General features: G+C 56.0%; 1 protein-coding gene across 2 annotated transcripts in view; it reads right to left on the bottom strand.

The window, feature by feature from the left end:
- The window catches only part of ZNF710 (zinc finger protein 710), a 58,677-nt gene extending 56,622 nt beyond the window's left edge, over nt 1-2,055 (bottom strand). Inside the window, exon 1 of one of the 2 annotated variants that reach the window (XM_062206251.1) lies at nt 2,011-2,055. The gene's annotated coding sequence lies outside the window, so the exon portion shown is untranslated. Of the gene's footprint in view, nt 1-578; nt 1,113-2,010 lie in introns of those variants that run through there. The other variant, XM_062206250.1, reaches the window with a different exon arrangement.
- Between the last annotated feature and the right edge of the window lie 12,033 nt (nt 2,056-14,088).

The following is a 14,088-nucleotide window of genomic DNA, read 5'->3' as shown; positions in this document are numbered from 1 at the left end:
GTCTCCTCGCCTCTACACAGAGAGCCTAAAAGAAGTTTCTCTGTGGCTGGACTGGAAGTGACCCTCTCCTCCCCCCAGCAGGAAGAATGGTCTGCTGGCCACTTATCATGGGATGGGGGCTCCCGCAGGAACCAGCCTGGAGACCAGCAAAAGGCGCTAGGGGCTCCCCACTTCAGGCACCCTGAGTACGACCCAAATGTCCAACGCCCCTTACCAAAAACAAACAGCTCTACCCCACTGCCCAACACAGAGGAACGCCAAGAGCACCAGCCTGGCGGGAGCTGTAGGTGATGAATGACAGTGCTCCTTCCCCACCACCCCACGGAACCACCAGGAAAGTTCTAGAAAATACTCGCTTTGGCCATACTAGGTCTCAGAAACCAAGCCAGACAGGCCCATCAGTTTCGACAGCAACCAGGAATACACGTCCTAACACCTACTGACGGCCAAGGACCCTTCCTCCCCTGTCCCCAGGGGTCCTCACTGGGTCTGTGAGAAGCCCCTGGTGAGGACGCCATGGAGAGGCAGGGGCCCGACCCCACATTCGGCAGAAAAGAACTTTGGCTGTTTTTACTTACACTTGTACAACCGGCGGCCCGCGAGAGCAGCTTCAGAGCTGGCTGGGTAACCCCCCAGGAGCCAAAGTCCTTCTCGGCACACACCTGTGGGGGAGTTTTGTGAATTTCCCAAGTGCCCAAGGGGACTGGTTCTGACCCCTCCAGATGGCCGACTGGCAGGGAGGCTCCATCACCGAACTGAAGACGCTCAAGGGTGGGCCCCTAGGGCGCCGGGAGGGGCTGGCCCGGGGCTGTGGCCCCCAGAACGCAGCAGCCGGCCTACTGTGGCCGCGGCCCACTCTGGCTAAGCAACACACAGGCACCTCCTGGCCTCTTCAGTCTTCCAAACTACAGTTCAGACCGGAGGCAAACAGCTGCAGCGACCATAAAAGTCATCTTTAAAAGGCAAGTTGAAAAAAAAAAAACACACACCCGACACGCACTAGTTAGCAAGTCCGCGGTTTAGGGGGGCGGTGGCACCAGGGCCGGACCCGACGGATCTGCGCGCCCCGGGTGGGGACAGCGGAGCTGCCCGGTCGGTTCCCAGCCTCTGGGTCCACCGGCAGCCGGGAGGGGGCCCAGATCTGACGCCGCCGATCACGCCCCGCAGCTCCGTCCAATTAGGAAAATGACCGCAAGGAGACGGGGAGAGGGCGTCCAGGAGAGGAGATGAACCCTGGGAGGCTGAAGAGCTGCCGCGGGGACCCCCCCCGGGACCCCCCATACCCCGGAGCCGGCGAGCCGGAGCCTTCAACAGGTCTGGGCCGGGGGCGCCCCGCCGCGGCCGGGTTTGGGGAGGGGGTCGGGGGTGGGGGGTCCCCGCGGTGCCCAGAGCGCAGCGGCGTCGGCGGTCCTCCGGGGCGCCCCGACCCCCGCAGCGGCCGGCGGGGGAACGCGCAGCCACCCCACCCGGCTGGAGAATAAAGTTTGCGGGCGGCCGCAGGGGCGGGGCGGCGAGGGGGTGAAACTTCGCGTCCCGGGCCCGGCGCGGGGGGAGCGCAGCCGGCGCGGGACACCCACGTGCGGCCCCGGCGCCGCCGCCGCCTCCCCGGCCTCCCGCGCCGCGGCCGCCGCCGCCGCCACCGCCGCCGCCGCCGCGGCGCTCTTCTCCTTTCATTTTTGCTTCTCTCTCTCCCTCTCCCTCGCTCCTTCGCGCGCTCTCCCCGCTCGCGCCCTCCCCCCTTCCCTTCCCCCTCGCCCTCTCCCCCTCCCCCCCGCTCAGACGCCATCTCTCGCTCTTTCCCCGGCTCTCCCGCTCTCCCTCCAGCTCGCCGGCATGAGGGAATGTGGAAGTGAAAGGAAAAGACGACATGTTTGCAGCGCGGCGCGGGCCTGCGCGCCGCCGTCCCCGGGGAGAGGCGGGGGGCGGGCCGGCCGCGACCCACCCCCGCGCCCCCCGCGCCCCCCGCCGGCGCGCCGCCCCGGGGGCTGCGGGGCCGCGCGGGACACTCACCCCGGTCCGGGCGCGGCTCCTGCGCTGGGGCCCGCGGCGGGCCGGGCCGGGCGGGCCGGGCCGGGGGGCTCCTGGCTGCCCACGGCCGGGGCTGCTGCTGCGCGCCCGCCTCCACGCGCGCCCGCCGCCGCTCCGCCGCCCTCCCTCCGGCTCCTCTTTCTCTCTCTCTCTCTCTCTGCCCCCCCTCCTCTCTCCCTCTCCTCTCTCCTCGCTCTCTCGCTCGCGCTCTCCCTCCCTGGAAGAAGGGAGCGAGGCAGGGCTGACGTGAAGGGATGCAAAAGAGCTCCTCCTAAGCCAGTTCGCAGAGGAAGAGAGAAAAGCAGCCCTTTTATCTCTCTTTTGTTTTCTCACTTCCTTCCACCCCCAGCACCCCCGCCTGTCAGCCCAAGTTTTCTCTCTCCACCGCAGCGAGCATTTTTTCTGCCTTTTCTTTCTCTCCCTTTCGCCTCAACTCTGCCACTCGAACCGAAAGCCTGCAGGGCTCGCCCGCTCTCTCAGCCCCCTTCCCCTCTTTTCTTCCTCCTTCCTCCTTTCTTATTTCTCTAAAAGGGTTTTGTTTGCTGTGGGAGTTTCGTTTGAAAATCAAGTCACGCCTTTTTTCCTTCTTTTCTTTCTTTCTCTTTCTGTTTTTTTTTTTTTTTTTCCTTCTCTCAGCAGAAAAGGGGAACAAAGATTAACTGAAGCGGGGGAGAGAGCGAGCGTCGGAAGCTTGGCTGGAAGCTGGGGGCCCTGCACAAAGGGGGCCGGGCCCCGCCCCCCTGGAGGCCCTGGGGCGCCCTCCCCGGAGGCCCGTCCGGGGCTGGGGCGTGGGTGCCGGCCTCCTCGGCGAGCGCGGGCTGGGGGCCGCCGCGGCCGCCCCCCTCCCGGAGGTGCGTTGTTGACTTAGAGGTTTTTGAAAGTAGGCAGATGGGCTTGCGAACCAACGTCCCCGCAGAGCCTCGAGCGGCCAGAGCGCCTGCAACAGCTGTCGGCCGGGCCCCGGACGGCCAGACTCGAGGGTGCGGTCGGGGCCCCTCGCCGGCTCCCCGGGCCCAGAGGCTGGGGGGGCGCCGAGGCGTGGCCGCGGCCTCGCCTCCTCCCGGCTCCCGGGGCAGCCCGGGCACCCGCCGCTCCGAGCCGCTGCTGGCCTCGGCCGTGGGGCGGGCCGGGCGAGCCGGCGCGCAGAGCCGCCCACGGAAGGGTCAATTATTCATGGGGCGCCTGGGCGTGCTCCCAAGACCTGCTGTGTCCTCAGCTTCTCTGGAGGAGTGGAGCGAAGACAGGGTGGTGGGGGGGGAAGGAGAGGGGGAGGGGGGAGACGAAAAAGTTCCCAGAGCAAAGTTGGTCGCATTTCTCGTTTTTTCCCAAGTCAGCATTGAGCACCTGCTGGATGCCTGGCCCTCGCACTGGCGCTGCAGCCAGGGAAGAAAACGTGGGGCTTCGGGTGGCCCCCCGAGAGTTTCCGCAGGAAACAATGGGGGGAGGGGGTTGCAGCAGCGCAGGACCGGGTCACAGAGGAGAAGGAACGCCTGGATCCCCTCCCCGCCCTGTCTTCCTTCCCCTTCCTCCCTTCCTTCCTCCCTCCCTCCCGGCTGCATCTCCCGGCTCCGCCCCTTCTCTTCATCAATTCCTCCCACACTTCCCTGCTCTCCCTGGCTGTTCGCTGGAGGGTCCCTTCTCCCAGCGAGAAGCAGATGCCGAGCCCCATTGTCTGTCCCCCAGTGGCTGCAGCCTTCTGGGGACGGGACCTGCCTGTCCTCACCCCTCCCCCAGCGCGGAGCCCCAAGGCCTCGGCCCCCCACCCCACCCTCCACCAGCTCCTCGTGCTGTGAGCCGTGATGACTCCAGTCACTCAGAACATGATGTGTTTCTGGCTGGAGGTAAGAGAGCAGTAGGCTGACAGTTTGGTTCAGAAGGAGGCACACCATGGCACGAAGCCCTCAGTGGAAGCCCCTGGTCACTCAACACACTTAGGCTGTGTTTTCCAGCAAGGGAAAATGCAGCATCAAGTATTCATTCAACAGATACTGGCTACCTACTCGGCGCCGGCTAAGGATCCAGCCGTCAGCACAGCATGGCCTTTGCAAGATGAGCCAGGCCACCGTGGTGCTACGTGCCCAGGGTGGAGGGTGCTTTGCGTTTCGAGTGTTCAGGGGTGGCTCCCTGGAGGAGCAGGCCTGTGCCAGCCCAGGGCACGGGAGGGAACAGCCTGTCCAAGGGCCCCAGGCCAAGAAAACACATTCCCAGAGGTTCTTGCAAGTGTCAAGAGTTCAAGTGCTTGCTGCAAGTGGAGAGTGAGGGTGGCGGCAGGGCCAAGGTGAGCGGGGTCAGGTGTGAGGCGTACAGGGGTCCCGGCCTTGCGTGAGGTTCCGTGTCCAAGCACCAGTTCGTGGGAGGTTTTAGTGGCTGTGCCCGTCTGTGAGGGAGTGACAGGGAGGTGCCCCTGTAACCTGAAAATGAGATGATGGGTTGAAACCAAGAGTGACTCACCAGAAACCCAGTGAGCTGGCACGGAAGAAACATTCCTCAAAGATGGCCCACATCCCAGGGGGTAGATGGGCCTGGGGAACACCCATGTCTGGTCCACACGGCCAGGGTGTCCTCTCACCAGCACGGCCGGACGTAGCAGCCATGGCTAAAGAATAGATACCCATCAGAGGAGGGTGACCCTTGGGAGCGGGCTCAGGGGAGACCAGAGGCCCAGAAGTCCACACGGGGCAGTGCCGGCAGGGGGGTCACACGCTCCTCCACGGCTTCCATTCTCCAGGCAAGCTGCAGGTGAACGTGGCATTGGCAGCGTGCCCCCTGGATCCAGGCAAATGCCAGTGTTCCCATCCCTGCCTTGTAAACAATTCACGCTGCTATTATGTTTTTTTAAGATTTATTTAGGGGCCGGTGCTGTGGCGCAGCGGGTTAACGCCCTGGCCTGAAACACCGGCATCCCATATGGGCACCAGTTCGAGACCCAGCTGCTCCACTTCCGATCCAGCTCTCTGTTGTGGCCTGGGAAAGTAGTAGAAGATGGCCCAAGTCTGTGGGCCCCTGCACCCGCGTGGGAGACCCAGAAGAAGCTGGCTTCGGATCGGCGCAGCTCTGACTGCTGCGGCCAATTGGGGAGTGAACCATCGACGGAAGAAGACCTCTCTCTCTCTCTCCTCTCCTCTCTCTGTGTAACTCTTACTTTCAAATAAATAAATAAATCTTAAAAAAAAAAAAAAGATTTATGTATTTGAGTGGCAGAGTTACAGAGAGAGAGAGGTCTTCCATCCACTGATTCACTCCCCAGATAGCCACAATGGCTGGAGCTGTGCCTATCCAAAGCCAGGAGCCAGAAGCTTCCTCCGGGTCTCCCACAAAGGTACAGGGCCCCAAAGACTTGGGCCATCTTTTACTGCTTTCCCAGGCCACAGCAGAGAGCTGGATCAGAAGTGGACCAGCCAAGACTTGAACTGGTGCCCACATGGGATTCTGGCACTGCAGGTGGCGGCTTTGCCCGCTATACCACAGTGCTAGCCCCCCCCCCTTTTTTTTTATTATACTACTTGTTGCTAAAGAATTTGAAAATCAACCAAGCAAACCTGAAAAAGAACCCCACTCAAGTGCCTCTATGTTTTGGTGTATGATCTTGGATGTTTTATATCCTCTACATCTATGTGCGCAAAACAATGCAAATAAATATTGTTGAGCAACTGACTACATGTAGATATGTTATATGTTCAAAATTAAAAATTAACAAAAATAGTGTAACACCATAGCCACCCAATTGCAACCACTTTCCCCCAGTAATACATCTTTTCCTGTATGTAAATATCCCCATTTTATTTTATTTTAGTTTATTTTTTGAAAAGTGGAAGGACAGAGACCTTGCATTTGCTGGTTCACTCCCCAGATGGTCGCAACAGCTGGGGCTGGGGCTGGGGCTGGGCCAGGCCAAAGCCAGGAGTCTGGAACTCCATGCTGCCTCCTACATGGGCAGCGGGGACTTGGGCCATCCTTTGCTGCTTTCCCAGGTTCATTAACAGGGAGCTGGATCAGAAGCTGAGCAGCTGGGACTGAATTGGGGCTCCTATGGGATGTCAGCGTCACAAGTAGTTTAACCCACTGTGTCACGGGGCCAGCCACCCCAATTTCATTCTAAATGGATGTTATTCCACAGCGCGTGCCTTTAAATTGTTGGCATTATGGGATTTTTTTTTTTTTTCTTTTATAGACGTGATTGTGAGGACCGAACTTGGGCTAGCACTTCCAGTAAGGGAGATGTCCTATTCTGATGGTCATTTGGTGGCTGAGGAGACAGGCACTGAAAAACCTGAAAATTCCCCGGAGCCAGAAGTCGCAGCAGGGCTTCTAGGTGGGAGCTGTTTTACAGCATATTTCCCCTTTTGTGTCCAGAGCCTTTGCCCCAGGCTCCTCTGGGCTGTCTGTAACACATTGTTTCTCTCTGACCTGTCTGGGCAGTGGTTCACTTCCTTCTCCCGACACCTTAAATATTTTCGAAGATCTTTCCTCTGCTGGTTCACCCTGCAGATGGCTGCAACAGCCAGTGCTGGGCCAGGCTGAAGCCAGGAGTCCGGAACTCTGTCCTGGTCTCCTGCATGGATGGGAGGGGCCCAAGCGCTTGAGCCATTCTCTGCCGCCTCCCGGGGTGTGCATCAGCAGGAAGCTGGATCAGAAGGGAGGAGGGACCGCAATGTACACGCTGATGTAGGATGCTGGCCGTGGCTGCCCCACAATGCGTGCCCCTCCCACACAGCCGGCCTCCTGGGGCTGCCGGGAGGTAACTTACAACATGGAGTACATGACCAATGCACACTGGACCGAGAGAAATCAGCTGGTTCTGATGGGAGGCAGCAGCTGCAGGCCTCCTCCCCTGGGCATTCGGGGGCCCCCTGCAGTTACCCCGCTTAGAACTGAGATTGGAAGCTGGTTGGTGACAAGGTCGGTTAATCCTCAAGCTCTCCCTGAGAGAGGATGCATTCATGCGAGACCTTCCAGAATGTTCCTAGCTATCTCTGAAAATCTGAGGAAGGGCCTGGATCACAGCCCTCCGGTGTGCAACCTCACCTGTTCCCGGCAGGCGCTCTGCCGGGAGATTAGCAGGTGAGGCTGAACATCTGCTTCTTTCTTTGGCACAGCAAGCACACCTTTAAGAGGGAGTGGTGGTTTTGCAATAGGAAACGGTTGATTTTTCATGTCAGTGTCCCAACTGGAATAATCCAGCCAGTGACAGGGCTGAATTAGGTGCTGCAGGTGGATCGGGGACCCTGAAGGGACCAGCTTGTCCGAGACCCGCAGGGGCAGCTGGGGACTGTAGGGAGTCACTGAGGATTAAGGTCGTGACCGGCGCGGCAAGATGTGTTGGGCAGCAAAATCCAGAACCGTCCGAAGATTTCTAACAGTGGAGGATAGACAAAGCTTGCAAATTATTGTCCCAGAAGTAACACAGGATGCACCAAAATGCCCGCCTCCTCTGACGGCGTCCAGGGTGCGTATTTACGTAACTTCATTCCCATCCTGGCTTGAACTGATACGTTAACTGGGCTTATGCGCCTGAATGTAAGAACAAAACCATGCCCCAAGAAATATGGGCCACTGACCAATAATAGGAAGCTGGGATTGGCCAGCTTCCCCAAACATTAAAACTGCACACGCCACAGTGGTGACACTTTTGACCATGGAAGGAAAAATTGGTTCAAAGCTTGGAAAGTAATTTGACACTGTAGATTGAGTGCAAAAGTTTCTTTTGACCTTTCTTTTTTTTTTTTTTTTTTTTAAGATATATTTGAAATACAGAATTGCGGCCGGCGCCGTGGCTTAACAGGCTAATCCTCTGCCTTGCAGCACCGGCACACCAGGTTCTAGTCCCAGTTGGGGCGCCGGATTCTATCCTGGTTGCCCCTCTTCCAGGCCAGCTCTCTGCTATGGCCCAGGAGTGCAGTGGAGGATGGCCCAAGTGCTTGGGCCCTGAACCCGCATGGGAGACCAGGAGAAGCACCTGGCTCCTGGCTTCGGATCAGCACAATGCACCGGCCGCAGCGGCCATTGGAGGGTGAACCAACGGCAAAAAGGAAGACCTTTCTCTCTGTCTCTCTCTCTCTCTCACTATCCACTCTGCCTGTCAAAAAAAAAAAAAAAAAGAAAAGAAAAGAAAAAGAAATACAGAATTGCAAAGAGAGAGAAGGAGAGACAGAGAGAGAGAGAGATCCTCCATCCACTGGTTCACTTCCCAAAATGGCTGCAATGGCCAGGGCTGGGCCAAGCAGAACCCAGGAGCTTTATCAGGGTCTCCCACGTGGGTGCAGGGGCTGAAGCACTTGGGCCATCTTCTGCTGCTTTCCCAGGCATATTAGCAAGGAGCTGGATCAGAAGTGGAGTAGCCGGGGCTTGAACCTGCGTCCATGTGGGATGCCAGCATTTCAGGCAGCAGCTTAATACTCTGAACCACAATGCTGGCTCTGTTTTTTCCTTTTTTTAATAAATTATTTTCATTTTATCTGAGAGAGAGTGAGACAGAGACAGAAGACGGATGTCCCATCTGCTGGTCCACTCTCTTAAACGCCTACAACAACCAGGGCTAGGCCAGGTCAAAGCCAGAAGCCAGGATCTCGGGTCTCCCGCGTGGGTGGCGGGGACCTGCATACCGGGGTCGCCATCTGCTGCCTCCTGGGGTGCAGAGAGGCAGAAAGTTGGCTTGGAAGCAGAGCTAGGACTTGAGTCCATGTGCTCTGATTTGGGGTGAAGGCGCCCCAAGTAGCCCTTTAACTGCCCCGCCAAATGCCTGCCAAAAGCACTCAAAACGTTTCTGACATTTGATCGAGCGCCTTCGGTTCTAGACGTCTGTCAGAGAGAAATCACCAGCAGTGTGAACAACGATGTGTGTGCGGGGTGCTTATCACCAGATCATTTGTAACGGCAAAGTGAAACACAGCGAACACGAGGGCTAGAAGGAGATAACCGGAGCAGCCAACGGCAAGGAATATGTCAAGTCCTGAGAAGTCACGGCCTGCCCGTCTGTGGAGCGCTGTGGAGCTTATAGAAGCTGCTCAGATGCTGTGTTTGACAAATGTTCTGTGATTTGGGAAATAACTTCATATTTCACTGCTGAGTGAAATATGAAGTTGTATTGCATCAGAATTCCATGTTTCTAAAATGTGTGTGTGTATATACATATATATACATACATATATACATTTTGTATGTATTTAGACAGAAAAAGACTTATAAAATACCTGGAAGTAGGCCAGCGCCGTGGCTTAACAGGCTAATCCTCCACCTTGCGGCGCCGGCACACCGGGTTCTAGTCCCGATCGGGGCGCCGGATTCTGTCCCGGTTGCCCCTCTTCCAGGCCAGCTCTCTGTTATGGCCCGAGAGTGCAGTGGAGGATGGCCCAAGTGTTTGGGCCCTGCACCCAACATGGGAGACCAGGAGAAACACCTGGCTCCTGGCTTCGGATCAGCGCGATGTGCCGGCCGCAGCGGCCATTGGAGGGTGAACCAACGGCAAAAAAGGAAGACCTTTCTCTCTGTCTCTCTCTCTCCTCTCACTATCCACTCTGCCTGTCAAAAAAAGTAAAAAACAAAAACAAAACAAAACAAAACCCTGGAAGTAAATACAGTAAGTTAAAAAGCTTTTTTTTTTTTTTTTGGTGGCCGGCGCCGCGGCTCACTTGGCTAATTATCCGCCTGTGGCACCGGCACCCCAGGTTCTAGTCCCAGTTGGGGCGCGGATTCTGTCCCAGTTGCCCCTCTTCCAGGCCAGCTCTCTGCTGTGGCCCGGGAGTGCAGTGGAGGATGGCCCAGGTCCTTGGGCCCTGCACCCGCATGGGAGACCAGGAAGAAGCACCTGGCTCCTGGCTTTGGATCAGTGCAGTGTGCCGGCCGTAGCGGCCATTTGGGGGGTGAACCAACGGAAGGAAGACCTTTCACTCTGTTTCTCTCTCTCTCACTGTCTAACTCTGCCTGTTAAAAAAAAAAAAAAAGTTTTTTTTTTTGTTTGTCTGTTGGAATTCTAGGTGATTTTTTTTAAATGTCAAGCTTTCATTTATTTTTACAGATATTCTGAAGACAACAAAGCAACACAGTACGAGGATTGTCTTGAGTTGTTTGGGTTTTTGTAACACAGTGAAGTCTTAGATACTTTAAGTTTTTTTTTTTTTTAAGATTTATTTTATTTATTTGAAAAGCAGAGTTACAGAGAGGCAGAGGCAGAGAGAAAGAGAGAGAGGTCTTCCATCTGCTGGTTCACTCCCCAGATGGCTGCAAGGGCTGATCCAAAGCCAAGAGCCAGGCTATTCCTCCAGTCTCCCACACAGGTGCCGGGGTCCAAGGACTTGGGCCATCTTCTACTGCTTTCCCAGGCCGTAGAAGAGAGCTGGACCAGAAGTAGAGCAGCCGGGATTTGAACTGGCGCCCATATGGGATGCTGGCACCGCAGGCAGCGGCTTTACCTGCTACACCATAGCACCGGCCCCAACTCTTAAGTTCTTAAGTCAACCCTTAAAATATTTATTGTATTTATTTGAAACACAAGCTTAGAGGAGGAGGAGGGGGAGGAGAAGAAGAAGAGAGAGAGTGAGATCTTCCGTTGGTTCGCTTCCCAAATGCCTGCAACAAGCAGGAGCCCACAGCTGGGTCTTGGTGTCCCATGTGGGGACCTGAGCCCTTGAGCCATCGTCTTCTGCCTCCCAGGATGTGCGTTAGCCAGGAGCTGGATCAGAAGCAGAGTAGCTGGGACTCGAACTGTCACTCTGTTAAGAGTATGCGGCATCCCAAGCCGCAGCTTAACCCCCTGCACCATAACACCCACCCAGAGAAGGCCATGCTTATTTTTTCGTCTCCAGTTTTATTAAGGTATAATTGATATACAAAAAATTGTACATTGGGGCCAGCGCTATGGTGTAGGGGGTAAAGCTGCTGCCTGCCGTGCTGGCATCTCATGTGGGCGCTGGTTCGCGTCTTGGCTGCTCCACTTCTGATCCAGCTCTCTGCTATGGCCTGGGAAAGCAGTGGAGGATGCCCAAGTCCTTGGGCTTCTGCACCCACGTGGGAAGACCTGGAAGAAGTTCCTAGCTCCTGGCTTCAGATTGGCACAGCTCCGGCCGTTGTGGTCATCTGAGGAGTGAACCATCGACGGAAGACCTCTCTCTCTCTCTCTCTCTCTCTCTGGCTCTGCCTTTCTGTAACTCTGACTTTCAGATAAATAAATAAATCTTAAAAAAAAAAAAGTACATAATTCAAGGCCAGTGTTGTGGCACATTGAGTTAAGCCATTGCCTGCAACTCCAGCATCCCATATGAGCACTGGTTCAAGTCCTGGCTGCTCCACTTCAATCCGTCTCTCTGTTAATGTGCCTGGGAAAGCAGCGGAAGATGGCCCAAGTACGTGGGCCCCTGTATCCATGTGGGATCCCCACTCTGGCCATTGCAGCTATTTGAGGTGTGTACTCTTCTCTCTCTCTCTCTGTAACTCTTTCAAATAAATAAATATTTTAAAATTGCACACAATTTGGTGAATTTGAACCTACATGTGCACACGTTTCAACCTCCACGGTCAAGGTGCCCACAATATCCATGAACTCCTTTAGTGCTTTGTTTTGTGTGCAAAGAATGGTTATTTCTACACAATAACGTTTCCTTAGAGAGCAAGGTCTCCGCTTCTCCCGCATTTCACAGTCCATGGGGAGCAGACCCAGGCCAAGGAGGGGTGGGGGGCTTCCGGTCTTACCCTCGCTGCGGACGGCGGTTACTTTCTGCCCCTTGGACGGGCTGGGAGCCCCGGGAGGAAAGAGGAACCGGTGCTTTGGCTGCTGCTGATTTGGGTGCTGGGTTGAAAAGGCCATCTATTGTGAAAGTGCATTGTGCAAACAGAGAATAGCGCTTTTTGTGAAGGGAGAGAAAGGGAGTGTGGGGTGGGAACGGGGAGGAGGAGGCAGGGCGGGAAGCTCCTGTCCCGCGGATGGGCTGAGGCTCCTCCCCAGCCTACACCTGGGTCTTCGTGTCCGTGTTCGGGCTTGGTGCTGCACTCCCACAGGGCTCAGCAAACACTGTCCATCCGAATCGACGAATCAACGGGCAGGTGGCATCAGGGCTGACTCTCAGGCCTTTCCTCTAAGGCACGAGTTAAGCAGCCTGAAAAAGACTTTATTGTGAGGCTGGGGCAATGGGAAGGCAGGAGGGACAATTTACAGTCACCCCAGGCAGCAGGTGCAGGCGGGTGGTGTGTCCGCATCAGAGGCACGAGAGACCTGGCCTCAAGTTCGCATTCGGCCGTGATGGAGTTGGCCTCGGTGACCTTGGCCAGACTCGGGCTCTGAATGTGTCACCGCCGGTGAAATGGGTAGGACGCGGACGCGGAAGCAGCCGTTAACATCAGTGCTGTCCCAGCAAAGGAGCCATTAATGTCCGTGCTAGCCCGGCAAGCCGCACCTTCTCCGCGAGAGGCCGGCCCGGGTGTATTACTCTCAAGAGGCCTTGGCTGTGATCCGTGCTCTTTTTAGCCTCCTCCCTTTGCCTGTTTTGTTTTTCTTAAAAAGTTGTGTTCGAGGGGCCCGTGCTGTGGTGCAGCAGGTTAACACTCTGGCCTGAAGCGCCAGCATCCCATAAGGGCGCCTGTTTGAGACCCGGCTGCTCCACTTCCTGTCCAATCCAGCTCTCTGCTATGGGCTGAGAGAGCAGTAGAAGACGGCTCAAGTCCTTGGACCCCTGCACCCACGTGGGAGATCTGGGAGAGTCTCCTGGCTCCTGGCTTCGGATCTGCGCAGCTCCAGCTGTTGTGCCTAATTGGGAGTGAACCATTGGATGGAGGACCTCTCTCTCTCCCAACCTCTCCTCTCTCTATGTAACTCTGACTTTCAAATAAATAAATAAATCTTAAAAAAAAAAAAAAAAAAAAGGGCCGGCGCCGTGGCTCAACAGGCTAATCCTCCGCCTTGCGGCACCAGGGAGTGCAGTGGAGGATGGCCCAAGTGTTTGGGCTCTGCACCCCATGGGAGACCAGGAGAAGCACCTGGCTCCTGCCTTTCGGATCAGCGCGGTGCGCCGGCAGCAGCGCACTACCGCGGCGGCCATTAGAGGGTGAACCAACGGCAAAAGGAAGACCTTTCTGTCTCTCTCTCTCTCTCACTGTCCACTCTGCCTGTCAAAAAAAAAAAAAAGTTGTGTTAGAAAGACAGAGCCACACACACACACACACACACAGATCTTCTGTCTGCTAGTTCACTCCCCAAATGCCCACAACAGCTGGGACTGGGCCAGGCTGAAGGCAGGAGACAGACACTCCATCTGTAGGGGCTAAAGTAGCAGGGCCATCCTCTACCTTCCAGGCGCATTGGCAAGAAGCCGGATGGGAAGCAGAGGTGGAATTCAATTCCAGGCCTTCCACGCCGGGTTGTGGGTGTCCCAAGTGGTCGCTCTGCCTTAATGCCCACTCTCACCTTTTTTTTTTTTAATTGAGCACCCACAGCATGTGTGTCACCTTCAAGGGTCTCCCAGGCAACCCAGGATGACGGCCAGAAAGAAAACAGCTGACTGTGGGAGAGCAGAAAAGGTGACCCAGCTCTTCTCGTGGGAAGCCTGCCTGTAGGAGGTGATGATTCAACTGCGTCTTGGACAAGTGAGAACTTCCCAGCACAGCAAGGGGGGACACAAGGGGCCGACGTCAGACTGGCATGGCTGAGTCTGTTTCCTGCTTGGAGAATCCTAAGCCCAGCGCTGGCCCCCAGCCCTGCTTACGGAAGCCTGGAAAACAATCCAATTCTTTGCCTTGAGAATCATTTCCTCTTTGAAACTTATTTCCTGGTCACATTTCCTTCCCTCCCCTGGAGATCTGGACAAGGGGTTGGGCCCCTAAAGTTATGCAGGGAGTTTTCCAGAATCTGCAAAATAATGTTAAGCCCGGGTCGTATTTTCCATCACAAGGAAAATCCCAATAAATGTGAACAGAGATGTCATCTGGACCAGGTTCCCTGCTCACAAAATGCTAAAACCAGACGTTGGTGCTACGAATCAGCTACTTAAAATTCTCCACCAGGGCTTTCCAATGAAGGAGGCAAATAAAGTGTTAATTTAGGAAGAACCGCACCTATGAAAACTGACGGAAAAC

Source organism: Lepus europaeus, chromosome 11 (assembly GCF_033115175.1).
Source record: "Lepus europaeus isolate LE1 chromosome 11, mLepTim1.pri, whole genome shotgun sequence".
In the NCBI taxonomy this organism is placed as follows: domain Eukaryota; kingdom Metazoa; phylum Chordata; class Mammalia; order Lagomorpha; family Leporidae; genus Lepus; species Lepus europaeus.
Note: the sequence above shows the minus strand (reverse complement) of the source record. Positions and strands in the feature narration are given on the sequence as shown.